Source organism: Trichechus manatus, unplaced genomic scaffold (genome assembly GCF_000243295.1).
Source record: "Trichechus manatus latirostris isolate Lorelei unplaced genomic scaffold, TriManLat1.0 scaffold00182, whole genome shotgun sequence".
Lineage (NCBI taxonomy): Eukaryota > Metazoa > Chordata > Mammalia > Sirenia > Trichechidae > Trichechus > Trichechus manatus.
The window spans coordinates 2004005-2017909 of NW_004444118.1; the positions used below are offsets into that span (position 1 = coordinate 2004005).

At 40.8% G+C, this 13905-nt stretch overlaps 1 protein-coding gene across 4 annotated transcripts in view; it reads left to right on the forward strand.

Annotated features, from left to right (window-relative positions):
* Positions 1-444: 444 nt before the first annotated feature.
* CD4 (CD4 molecule) overlaps positions 445-13905 on the forward strand; it is a 41315-nt gene continuing 27854 nt past the window's right edge. The window contains exons 1-2 of one of the 4 annotated variants that reach the window (XM_023741502.1): positions 445-684; positions 820-919. The gene's annotated coding sequence lies outside the window, so the exon portion shown is untranslated. The remainder of the gene's footprint in view (positions 685-819; positions 920-13905) is intronic. The other 3 variants (XM_023741501.1, XM_023741503.1, XM_004387267.2) reach the window with 3 other exon arrangements.

Genomic DNA, 13905 nt, shown 5'->3' on the forward strand with positions numbered 1-13905 from the left:
GAACATCCAAGTGGAAATGTCCAGTGGGCAGTTGATACACATGTTTAGAGATCATGAGAGATCTGGACTAGAGACAAACATTTGAGGGTTTGCCGGAGACTGAGGTCCAGAGGAAAAGAGTGTGTCCATGGTGACTCTGGGTGTTCCAAGCAACCTCCTCCCAGCCCAGGTCCCTTCTGCCACATGGGTTCATCTATAAGGCCTCTGGTGCAGGTGACCCTGGAGGCATCCACTGGACAATTGCCCTTGGAGCTCTACATCAGGGAGCCATTTTGGGGCTCACCATAGCTGCTCTCATATGCCCTCCCCATCTGCCTCCCATTACTTTCCCTGAAGTTCAGGCCCAATGGCACTATCATTGCCGCAATCTTTTTCTTGTCACCCAACAGTGGTAGTGACGCTCTGGGCTCTAGCCTGGCTCTGCTGAACTTTTTCCCTTGACTTTGGCATTTTCGCTTTGACTTGTTCCCCAAGAGCCAGGGGGTGGGGACCCCAGCTCCAGATGGTGACGTGGGGGGCCGGCCTAGGCCTGGGGTGTATTTTTCTCACTATCCAGCTTCCTGTTTCTCTTCATTTGAGCACATCTCTGCAGAAGTAACAAAGCCCTCTCTCCACTGGGCTCCAAACCCTCACATAGAAACACCTGTGCAAGAAGCAGAGGGGAAGGAAGACGCAGACCTAGAGGTAAGATGGACGGACCCAATTTCTTTTCTTGCCCCAGGGCTGAGAAGGAGTGGGGAACATGGCGCAGATGCATTGAAATGTGCTGGATTCCCAGTTCTCTGCCCACAGCTCTGGCCATTATCTCATTTCTCCCAGGACTGGTCATGTAGCAGCCCTTCCATTGGAACTGTGAGCTTCAAGAGGGCAAGGGCCCCTCTCTGCATCCCTCACAGCGCGCCGCTCAGTGTCCAAACAAGTAGGTGCTCACCAAGGAGAGCTGACTGGAATTCAAGGGAGAGCAGAAATGGGGTGCTTGAGGCTGACCCAGGCTGAGAAACGCAGGGGGAGGCAACCAGCCATAAGGCAGTGGAGGAGATAAAGAATGGGAGAGGAGAAAAGAGAAAAAGAAGAAAGAAGGGGTTGGGAAAGAGAAAGAATAGGTAAATATTAAGGAGCGAGGAGGCCTATGAAAAAGAAATGAAGAGAAGACAGGAGACTAAGGCAAAAGCAAGAAAAAGAGAACCTAGTCTAAAACTTCTCGAGGCAATTTGTCGAAATCAATTTGCCCAATGATACAATCACCAAAACTTCACACTAAAAATCGTACTTATCATACCTGCAGCATTCATAAGCCCCAGGATGGATGTAGTCTCTTTCAATGAACTCTGTTACGTGTTTTTAAGTTTTTGTCTACTTTTGGGCATTTTGGGGATTTTTATACAAATTGTCTAAAGGCACTTCTGCTTTAATTAGTTTTAAAATGATTGGTGAAATGGGAAAGCTAAATTGCTCAAAAAGAGTTGAAACTGAGCTCTTGTCTATGAAATGCTGTAAAAGTGATAGATAAATCTTTTTAGGTAAATATGTCATTAGACAAATCAGTTCTAGGAGAATTGGTTTTAGATGACTCAACCTGCTCTGGAAGAGGGGGCCACTGGAATTTGAAAAGGATTTGCAGGCCCTCCTTGTGCTTGGTGAGGTGTGGGGGGAAGCAGGACTCCATGTCCCTCAGGACTGATGCTGTGTAGAACTCCAACCTCCCACCTCCACCCTCAGCCCTTTCACCTGTCCTAAGATTTCCATGGCCTTAGAGCCCTGCTGTTCCCAGGTGTCCTCTGCCTTCCCTTCATAGTCTAGTCTGGGAGAGGGGCCTTCTGAGGGAGTCTGATATCTCTAAATAGAAAGGCCCCATTCTCGCTAATTCAGGGATCTCACTGTAGGTAGGAATGCTCTTCCTGAATATCCTGCCCTTGTGGCGCAAATTTTCAGAGGCTCAAGGCTGAGAGTAAAATCTTATTTCACAAATAATTTCCGCATGAGATTCTGTAGACTCATGCAAAATGGCCGCCCTCTTAACCTCAGACGACGGAGCTCCCAGAGGTCAGAGTTAGAGATACTCAGGAGATGATTCCACTCTTTCAATTTGCAGGACTTATGTAGAAGAGTTCTACCTCTAAATAAAAGCTACCCACCAGAGTTGTTGTTTAGGGGGGCACTGAGTTTATGTTAATGGTGGTGGAATAACTTGGAAAAGGATGGTGATAATGGTTGTACAACACAAAGAATGTAATCAATGTCACTAAATTATACGCGTAGAAATTGTTGAATCGACAAATGTTTGGTTGTGTTTATTTTCACCTTGAAAAATTTCCCCCACCAATTGGTTGTCAGCAGAGAGCTCACAGCAGTGCTAGGCTCTGACCTTGGCCATAATGTTGAGGTGGCACTAAGGGGAATTGGATAGACCCAGGGTCGGGCATATTTTGACACTCAATAAATGTTTGTTGAATGAAATGACGGTGATGAGGGAGGAGCAGCAGATACCTGAGTGCTGGGAAGGGGTAGTTGCGGTCTAGGTTTCTAAGACGCTAAGGTTGAACTCTGTTCTGTACCTTTTGGGGGATAGGGGAAGTAGGGAGGGCACAGCTCCCCCCATGTGGGCGTCTGATGCAAAGGAGAGGATGGTGGAGGTTGTAGCCACCGAACCACAAGAGTCCTCTTAGAGGGATAGTGGTCTCTAGGAAGACTACAGTGTCTAGGAAGTTTAAATGAAGCCCGTAAGCAGTAGACAAGGTGTGTGTGCGTGTGCGAGTGTGTGTGTGTGTGTGTGTGTGGCTGGGCTTGAAGGGGCTGGTGGGAGCTATGGGAAGAAGATAAAAGTGTATGTGGGACCACAGACTGTCACTGTGGTGGGGCTGTGCCCTCTTCCTCTCCTCAACCTCACTCCTCATCCCATCCCCAGGGGTCCAGGTGAGGAGAGCAGGAACCTCAAGGGCTGGGAGAGTGTGTGGTTGTATGTTGTCATTTTGGTCTCATCTCTTTCTTGGTCTCTCTTTGTCTCTCTTTTGATCTCCTGCTCTGTGCATGTGTCTTGCCTCTCAGAATTTCTTCATTTCTCTCCCTCTGCCTCCACCTTTTTGTACTGCTCAGAGTTTTGTGTGTTTGTGGGTAGTGTGAAGTGTAGTTGTTGCTTTAATGAGTTCCTCTGGGTCTTTCCCTGCCTCCCTCCTTCCTTCTCATCCTCCCTTGAGACCTCTGTGTGTTTCTTGGGGAATCTGTCCTTTTCCCTTTGTTCACCCATGTCTTTCCACCCCTTGGCCAGCTCCTTTGCTTTCACCCCTGTCTCCAGGACGTGCTCTGGGGACCTCTCTGTTCTGCAGCTGGAAGGCTCCCTTCAGATAAAAAAACAAACTCAAACCTGTTGCCGTCAGGTCGATTCCGACTCACAGCGACCTTATAGGACAAAGTAGAAATGCACAAGGTTTCCAAGGAGCGGCTAGTGGATTCAAACGGTCCACTTTTTGGTTAGCAGCGGAGCTCTTAACCACTACGTCTCGATCAAGGCTTGTCGGAAGCCTACCTTCCTGCCAGAGGCCAGGATGCCTGTTTATAGGCAAGAAGGGACTAGAGCTTAGTGGCAGCTGGAGAGGGGAAAGATGAAAAGTGAGAAGAGGCAAACAGGCAAACAAGAACAGGAGGGCCAGAATCAACTCTCGGCCCCATGAGGCACAGAGGGAGAGAGGCACAGACACACGACGAATCTGACGACGGAGGCATCAGCCTGGGGAGGCGCAGAAACAGAAACGCACAGATGTGAGCTGGGAAACAAGCAGAGACAGAGGGGCACCAGGCCTGCGGGGGACCAGCAAGCCCTCCCAGCCTCTCTCCCGGGGCTGTGGTACACAGGATGCTACTACGCTAAGGGCGGAGCGCGTCAGCGGCGGCTGAGGATGTGGGAATCAAAGGGCAGCTCTCTGGGGCGGCAAAGCGGAAGCCCAAGGCACGGAAGCAAGCAGTGGGTTTCTCTGGAAACCCACAGCCCTCGCCACTGAGCTGAACCCTGGGGCAGATTGGGGCGGTGCGGGGAGCCGGAGGCAGGAGGTGGGCCTCTACACAGACGCCAGGATCAGGAGAGCAGAGTGGGGAAGGAAAAAATGGCCACCGTGGGAAGTGGGGAGGGAAGGGTCAAGAATTTCCCTAGCCTTCCTCAGGCACCTTACCAGTGTAAGCTAAATTTAAACCCAAGGAAAGAGATACCCCATATGGAGGCTTTGTCACTTTTCCACCCCCTGCTCACCAAGGACCCAGTGAGTCTGGGATGGGGGACAGTGGAACTATTATCAGGTTTAAGGCTATCCCTACCCCACCCTTCTCACCTCCCTAATGCCTCCCATTCCCCATACCAACTTGTAAACGACTTCACCCCAGTGACTGACTAGCCTCCTTCCCTCTTTTCCGGAAACCTCCTTCTTGTCCTTCCATTTCGACTCATGGTGACCCTATAGGACAGAGTAGAAACTGCCCACAGGGTTTCCAGGGCTATAAATCTTTATGGAAGCTGACTGCTACATTTTTCTCCTCAGGAGTGACTGGTAGGTTCCAGTCGTGACGTTTCAGTTCACAGCCCGGTGCTTTAACCACTGCGCCAACAGGGCTCCTTTCCTCTCCTCTTCTCTTCTTATTAACCTGGTTAAGAAAAAAAAAAAAAAGTATGTATACATATCTATATAGATAGGCATATCTATATAGATATATAGAGATATTGATATATATATCAAGCACCTACTATGTGTTAGGCCAGGGGTGATTCCTCTTCCAAGCAGAAGGAGTGACTGGAAGGGGCCTTTCCTGTCTTCCTCCAAACCTTTTCAGGAAACCCAGGCCCCCAGCACCTCCTCTGAGTGCTACAGCCTTCTTGTGGATTGTGTGTCAGAGCCTGACAGGACCCAGAATTCAGCTCAGGTAGTTCAAGAGCCTATAGAGGTAGAATTATTTGCAGAGGTGAGGACAGGGTTAAGGGAAACAACAAACATGTTAAGGCTCCCAAATACTAGTAATAGCAGGAAGGGTCCTGAAGGGGCAAGGGATGGAAAGGGTGTTTCCAGACCCCAGTAAGGACTTGAGCTGTCAATGATGGATCACCCAACAGGAGTTGTAGTGTAAGGGGACACAGCCATTGCCAGAAAACAAGCCCCAGTGTTCTCTTCCCCATCCCTGCCATCTCTTGCAGGCACTTTCCATTAGCCAAACTCAACTGATAGCTGGAGGGCAATGCAACATGTGGCAGTCAGCCTCCTTGGTAGAGAGCAGGGCAGGGAAGGGTGGAGAAAAAAATGACGAGCTCTTACGAGGATAAGCAGCATTGATTGGGTCACACTTAAATGACCCATTCTAGTGTCAGAATTAATGTGAAGCATAGAAAGAGGAATCAGTGATTTCCCCTTGTATTTGTTGCCTAGGGCTGCTGTAACAAAATACCACACGATGGGTGGCTTATAAGAACAGAAATTTATTGTCTCACAATTCTGGAGACTAGAAGTCTGATTCAGGGTGTTGGTAGGGCCATGTTCTCTCTGAAGGCTTTGGATGAAGATCGTTGCTTGTCTCTCAGCTTCTGGTAGCCTCAGGTGTTCTTTAGCATGTAGATTCATTTTTACATGACAGTCTTTCATCTGTCTCTCTATCTGTCCTCTTTTATAAGGAGTCACTCAGACTGGATTAGGACCCACCATACTCTGTTATGACCTCATGTTAATTTAACTGATAACATCTTCAAAGACTACAGGCAGTCCCCAGATTACAATTTGTGTTCCTAAACTTGTTTTTAAACCAATTTGTACTTAAAACAGTCAGGTATGTATCTAACATCAGTTAGTCAAATGTTTGCCTTAGTGTATAGTATATAGTGCACCTCCCTATGCATAAAAACATTAAAGAACCACTTCCTGATACACTTAAACATCTTTAACATAATAATACAATAATAATAATAATGTTTTGATGCATGTCACAAAGTAGTGTCCCATCTGTTATTACGAACCATTGTATGTACCTTCTCCACAGTTGAAGAGATACCTACAGTGCAAACATTACCCAAAATACTCAGAAGATTCTGTTCTGTAAAATCTTTGAGACCAGTTAGATACTTTACTGTACACTCGGAACTGAAAAATCTACATTGTACCATCGGGCTGCTTTTCTGCTGAGATTTGAACCCTCCTCAGCAGAGGCAGGGAGGGTTGGGGGTGGGGGTAGGATGGTGCTAAGGCCAGATGAATCATTCCCCCTTCACCTCCTCACCAGACCTGTCAACCCCACACACCAACTATGAGGCCCCTACCTCTTAAGAGGGAGAAAATGCCACTTAGGATGTGCTGACAGTGAACCCAGGGCCCAAGGGTTAGGAAGAGGACCATTAGGGAAACCCAAGTCTGAAGTTCTCCACATACCCCCAGAAACCATGTGGATATACAGAGGTCAGGAATCTAAGACAGCTCTCCTCCTTCCAGCCACCAAAAGGCCGAGAATCCCTGCAATAGTGAAATCCCACATGTGTAAGGTAGGGGAAACAGAAGCCCAGAGAGGTGCTGTGATGGCCCAGAGGGATGGGGTAGGGTGGAGCTGGGTAAGGGGGTGCCACAGAGGCTCGGCCATGTGCCCAGTGCAGTGCACTTACTGGTTGTTTTCAGACGACATGTAGAGCAAGGCACCTGAGACCTGGCTATCTGACTGCCACCACCTGCAGGCCCACCATGCAGAGCGGAGCAGCAGTGCTTGGGACACGCAGGCAGTGGGGCCCACCCTTTCGAAGCCAAGAGAGGCCAGTGCGTGTGGGGTCTTTGCTAACTGCTGCGGGCCTCAACTGGGTCCACTATGTCACAGGGGCTCACCCACTGCCAGTGGTTGCCCAAGGACCTGCTGCGACACCTGCACATGCAGGAGAAAAGCGGCCCGTTGTGGGAGTCTAGGGGCCTGAACACTGAGTCAGTTTTTTCCTGATAGGCTTTAGGGGGTTGGTTTGTAAGCTGGCTGTTCGTAACCTGGGGACTGCCTGTATCTCCAAATGTCAAAGAATAATGCATATTTTGTTAAAAATAAAAGTAAAGAGGTTTATTGGAGGATATTATAATTGTAGTTGGCAATAATTTGTAAAATTATAAACTGTTTTAAAGTATAGAAAATGAGAAGGGCTTTTATATAGGAGAAGTTCAGGGAAATATAACCATTAGTTATACATTAGTAACCATAAGTCACACATTAGTTAATCTATAGACGTCCTGTCCTGGAGCTAGCCTCAGCAAGCATTTTGTGAAAGTGATTTTACTTATCTTTCAAGGATAGGGATAGCTTGTGCTAAAATATTCTTTCTAAGAGCAACTGCAGTTCTGCCTCCCCTCCTCTCCATCCTCCTTGAGTAAGTGTAGATTAACCCATTACTGTGAGCTCAGCTCTAATGCCTCTTATTTTTCAGGTCTGCTAGCATAATACAAAATAGAGTTTGGCTTACACCCTGGGCAGAAGTCTTTCCTATGCCAAGCACATAGATTTTGGGGGCTCATCCATAATCCTCCCTTTTGATCAAGAATTTATATTGAAATTCACTGATCACTATTATAAGAGTGCCTTCTTCTGCATGGACTCTTTTTTTTTTTTAATGTCTTTTAGATGGCTATCTATTTTGGAGATATGCTTTTAAGACTTAGACTCTGTGTATGAAAGGTGGCTGGGCACTATCTGTTTCTGTCTTTGCCATGCCATAACTGGGCCTCTACTTCTGTGATCTTTTTAGGAAAGAGCAGGGCGAAATAAGTAGGAATATTTGGCAGGAAGACCACTAACCAAGGTGAAGAACTGAACTAGAACTATTTTTTTAAGGAATAGCAGTTTTTTTTAAAAGTATGTGGTTCTCTGCATAGTGAGCAGCATTGTATGGTGAGTACAAGCACTTGCTATGTATTTTATAAAACATTTGACTAGTCCTACAACAAGTAATATAAGAATTAAAATAATTAATCTAGTTTGTAATATTGAGTGTAGCCAAGAACAAAAACTATTAGGCAACCAGCTAAAAGTGTCTATAAAGGGAAAATCAGACATAGGGGGTATTGAATGAATCTAGTAGACTTTTGGTGGATTTTAAAAAATATCTTGTCAAGAGGTATTGGCTGATTAGGGTTAAATTAAAATATGATACCTGAGGCTGAGCCAATAATCTAGGGGGATGCCAAAGTCTCACATGTATGGCTTGTTTGAAGGTGAGGTTGGGATTAATGATAGCATCGGGTATGAGGCTGTAGTTTAAAACAGCGATTGTTAAAGGGTCTGAATTTCTATGTCTACTTTGGGGATGGGGATGACAGATCTAATATTTAGTTAAATTGCTGGTATTAACTACTGATTAGGCTAGCTTAACAAATGTATTTTTATTACAAGGAATTATTAAGGAAAGAAGTATAAAACTTAAACAGTTTTTTAATTATGAACAAACAACAAGGGAAGCAATCTACAATAACAAAGCACAGCTAATAACATAAGAATAGCTATAATTATAAAGCAAGTCTAAAAATTTTGCAGGCTGTATGGAGTCTTGTTCTGTGATTTTAGAATCAGTTGTCTATTTCAGATGTTGTCTACTTTTGGCCACTGGGGCATTTAAATATTTTTTTCTGTTTCTGTTGTTTGATCAAGGTATTAAGGTGTAGAAATTTATATAAAAGGGGCAGCTAATAGAATAATTTGGCACTCAGAGTCGGTAATGTATGAACATGTTTCTCTAAAGATGTATATATATCAATAAGAAATCTTAAAATGTCTATATTTTGGTATAACAGAAATGGGAAAATGTATTAAAAATTTTTTAAATATATTATCTCTTATTTTCATGACTGTTGTTTTGTCTCTAGTAATTACACTGTTCATAGTCACTTTGAGTTTAATGCCATAAATACTTTGAAGTGGTTGTAGCAAAGTTAACCTTATTAGCTTTTGATTTTATATCTTAGACATTTATTTTCTGAGGCAGAATCTGAGTCTTGATTTTCATATGTCATTAAATCTTTTAATTTTAAATTATCTTTAGATTTGTAGTCCACTCTATTGCCTTCTGACTATGATCTTATTATTTTTATGGCTCTTTTTAAAATTCTTTATTGATTTTAACTCTTTATTTAATTCTTATTTTAGTTAGATTTTATCTTTTTTATTTATAAGGAACTTTTTTTCTTATGTAGACTTTTTTATTTACACAGACTTTTTTTTTTTTTTAACTTACACAGACTTTTTGTTTTTAATTTATACAGACTTTTAGTTATCTGGTCCTTTAGCCATTTACATAGTTCTTTGTTTTATTTTAAACTTTAATTTTGTCTTTCTGCTTCTCTCTGATTCATTCTCTTAACATTTTATTGTTTCTTTTGAAATTTATTATTCACAGGTATTATAAAGCAAGGCAAATAAAATTCACTTTGCCTCAAGCCTTTTACAACTTATTATATACCCTTAAGTTTAGCTTTCATTATCTTTTACATTGTGGCAAAACCAGACATTTTACGTTAAGACAAAACTACTTTCTTTTTGTCTCTTAAAATAAAAACTTGTCACCAGTCATTTTGCTGTTTTTTCTTGCTTTTTAGGCCATGTTAAACTTTTTAATTTAGTTCTTTAAGGTGGTCAAGTGTTTTTAGTGAATTACCAAAGTGAAACTTATCTACAAATGATAACTTAAAAATGTCTGTGGTTAACTTATAATAATAATTTTTCAAAGTGAAAGACTTGATGGGAATTAATTACAAAACTAATGTAAATCCAAATAAAGTCAATTAAAAAGAAACTTTAGATAAAAACATTTTTTAAATATAATGATTAATCTTATTTTTAAAGAGCTTTGGATATAACATATAATAATTTAGAGAATAATATTAAATAGCCAGGATATACTAAGAATATACTAGGATTATCAAGTCTCTAAACATCTGAATAGTAATAAAAAAAAACTGTGGGTAAATGATGTGAATTCTCTAGTTAAAATCATTGGCCTTGGTGATGCTAGATTTAAAGGAAGTAAACCTGTTATCAAGTTAGCAATTGAAATAGTAAAATTATGACATCATATTATGTACCTGTTGTCTAATATTAGGTAAACATTACTGACATATAAATATTAATTTAAAGAAAACCTGGCATTTCTCCTGATTTGACAGCATGTTTTATATAGTAAATAAATCTTTTTGAGTACTTTTCTCTTTATAAGGCAGAAACAAATATTTTGTGTCTTTTTATGAAGTTTTAAAGTTGTTAGGAGTTTATCACAGGTCACCAAGAAACAATACTTGAAACAATACTTTGAGTTTTACCAAAGATCTTAAAGGTAAAAACTTTAGCTTTTCTAAAGCCAAGCAATTTGGTTTCTTAGTTAAGGGTATAAAAATTAACATAAACGCAGAGACACAGAACTTTTGCCTCCTATGCAGATTATACAGGGGAAAAAAACCTATTTATATTGTAGGTGAAGGCAATAGACAGTAAACTAAGAAAACAAAACTATTAAAATTGAGCAAACTTTGTTAGGATTTTAATATATTTCATAGCTTTTTAGACTCAGGGAGTTATTTTGCAGAATGCTTGCCTTTGAAATAGATTGTACAAAGAATAAAATTAACTCTTTAACCTAGTAATTAAGGCAATTTTGTTATTTTAACAGTGAGAAATTTAGTTCTTTGCTATTTGACATTAAAGCTTTTAAAAATTCTCATGAATTAACCTGTTAAACTTCTAGTTGTAGTAAATAAGAACTTTGACTATATAAAATAAAATTTATTTTAATAAATGCCTTAGTTATCTATGCTGCTATAACAGAAATACCACAAGTGGATGGCTTTAACAAAGAGAAATTTATTCTCTCACAGTCTAGGAGGCTAGAAGTCCAAATTCAGGGTGTCAGCTCCAGGGCAAGGCTTTCTCTCTCTGTCAGCTCTGGAGGAAGGTCCTTGTCATCAATCTTCCCCTGGTCGAGTCGCTGCTCAGTGCAGGAACCCTGGGTCCAAGGACATGCTATGCTCCTGGTGCTTCTTTCTTGGTGGTATGAGGTCCCCATGTCTTTCTGCTCACTTCTCTCTTTTATATCTCAAGAGAGATTGGCTTGAAACACAACCTAATCTTGTTATGAGTCTCATCAACATAACTGCCAATAATCCCATCTCATTAACATCGTAAAAGATAGGATTTACAACCTATAGGAAAATCACATCAGATGACAAAATGGTGGACCATCACACAATACTGAGAATCACGGCCTAGCCAAGTTGACAGATATTTTGGGGGGACACAATTCAATCCATAACAATAAACCTTTTAAATTTCTTTTCTTTGTTACATATCCCTTATAGTACAACCTTTTAAGTGGCAAAAATGAAGACTCATTACCAGACCTTAAAATATATATATCTTTTCTTTGTGGCATAAAAAGAGCCTATAAACTTTAATTATAATGAATGTCATTTAACTCAATTTGATATCAGTAAGTTATTTAAAATTTTTGGAAATTAATTTAAGCCTGTATATTACAAAACATGATTACTATTAAAGTTTGTTTAAATAGTCCATATTTCTGTTTAAATCTTTACTATTTCTTATATTTTCTCAATCTAAACTTAGATTTGTCTACAAGGTTCTTTATGTTGATGATCCACCCAATTTCTGGTAACTGTTTTAAGGCAGCATTTTTCTTATTTTAGACTTTATTAATGACTATACTATGATTTTATTTTGTCTTAAAAAGGTTTTCACGTGGTTGGGAAGAGTCTTTTTAAAACCATCTCAGGAGCAGTGTGGGTCTCAGAGGCTTAATATTAAGAAAGAATCAGTTAATCTTGATTCATTTATACATGTTTAAATTGGCTTAGGTATTTTGAAAGACAAGCGATAACTAAATTCTTTTTCTTCTAATTTTTATTATTTTTTTGGTAAATAGTTTAGCTTTTTTCCATGTTCCAATTTCTTCTGTTTGAGCTAATTGTTGATGTTTTAAAAGTCTTTCTAAATTTGATTCATGAAAATTAGAGTTATTAATAAACACATTTGGAAATTTTTTTCCTTACTCATCATAACGGCAAGAGTAATTTCAGAAGCAGCTTGTTTAGCTGCCTTGTCTACAAAGATTGTTTCTCTTAATTTTCTCAGTCTTAATTATTTCTGGAGGTCATAAGATCTGGCAAAGGTGGCAGAGCCCTCATCGTTTGTGGAGCCATGTCTCCATTAATTTTTTTTGTTAACATTTTAGTGTGCTTTAGATGAAAGTTTACATAGCAAATTAGTTTTCCAATCAGTAATTCATACACAAATTGTTCTGTGACATTGGTTGCAATCCCTGCAATGTGTCAGCACTGACCCCTTTTCTTCCCTGGGTTCTCCGTTTCCATTCCTCCAGTTTCCCTGTCCCTTCCTGCTTTCTCATCTTTGGTTTTGGGCAAATGTTGCCCTTTTGGTCTCTTAGAGTTGATTGTTCTGAGGAGCACATTCTTCCTGGGTGTTACCATTCATTTTATAGGCCCATCTATTAACTAGCTGAAAAGTGGCCTCTGGGAGTGTCTTCAGTTTCAAGTTAGAAGGTTGTCTTAGGGTGATAATCTTGAGTGATCCTCCAGTCTCTTTCAGACCAGTAAATCAGGTCTTTTTCGAATTTGAATTTTGTTCTACTTTTTTTACCCATTCTAACCGGGACCTTCTGTTGTGGTCCTGGTAACAGTGGTCAGTAGTGGTAGCCGGGCACCATCTAATTCTTCTGGTCTGAGGTTATAAAGGAGACTGTGGTTCATGTGGTTCATTAGTCCTTTGGACTAATTGCTTCCTTGAGTCTTCAGTTTTCTTCATTCTCCTTTGCTCCAGGTGGGAAGAGACCAATAACTGCTTCTTAGATGGCCTCTGGTAAGCTTTTAATACCCCAAACACTACTCTCCAGACTAGGATATAGAACATTATATTTCTAAACTGTGTTTTGCCAATTAACCTAGATGTCCTCCAAGATTATGGTCCTTAGCCTTCAAGTCCAGTAGTTCAGTCCCAATGTCTAAGTAGTTTCTGTAACTGTACCTGCTATGTGCTCTGATATATATATGAGTATACATACAGCATTTACAAATTTGTATGTAGAAATATCCACAACCATACCTATATATGTATGCAGGTGTACTCCTGTGTGACTTCCCTCATCTATTTATACACTGTATTTAGCATAGATATTTACCTATGTATCTATTTACAAATCATTGTTTGTTATTACCCTTGTTGCGGCATTGTGTATGTTATAGCCTTCACTGTAGTTGTCCTTTATTCTTGCATACCTCTCAGTGTCTTCCTTTGCCTTGATCACATTGTGCTGACTTCCCCCATATTGTGCATTACCTTTTGCCTTTCTCTTCACCATAATCAACACTTGTTGATTAGTTAGTGATTTTCCCTCCCCCCTCCAATCTCTGGTAACCATCAAAGAATATTTCTCTCTGTGTGTAAACATATTCTTGACTTTTTATAACAGTGATTTCACTATTTCACTCAGCATAATGTCCTCCAGATTCATCCAAGTTGTGTGATGTTTCACAAATTCATCAATATTCTTTATCACTGTGTAGTATTCCATTGTATGCATGTACCACAGTTTGTTTATCCATTCATTCATTGATGGACACTTAGGTTGTTTTCATCTTTTTGCTATTGTGAATAATGTTGCAATGAACATGGGTGTGCATATGTCCGTTTGTGTCACAGCTCTTATTTCTCTAGGCTATATACCTCGGAGTAGGATTGGTGGATTGTATGGTATTTCTATTTCTAGCTTTTTAAGGAGATGCCATACAGTTTTCCATAATGGTTGTACTATTTTGCAGTCCCACCAGCAGTGTATAAGAGTTCCAATCTTCCCACAGCTTCACCAGCATTCGTTGTTCTCTGTTTTTTTTTTTTTTTTTT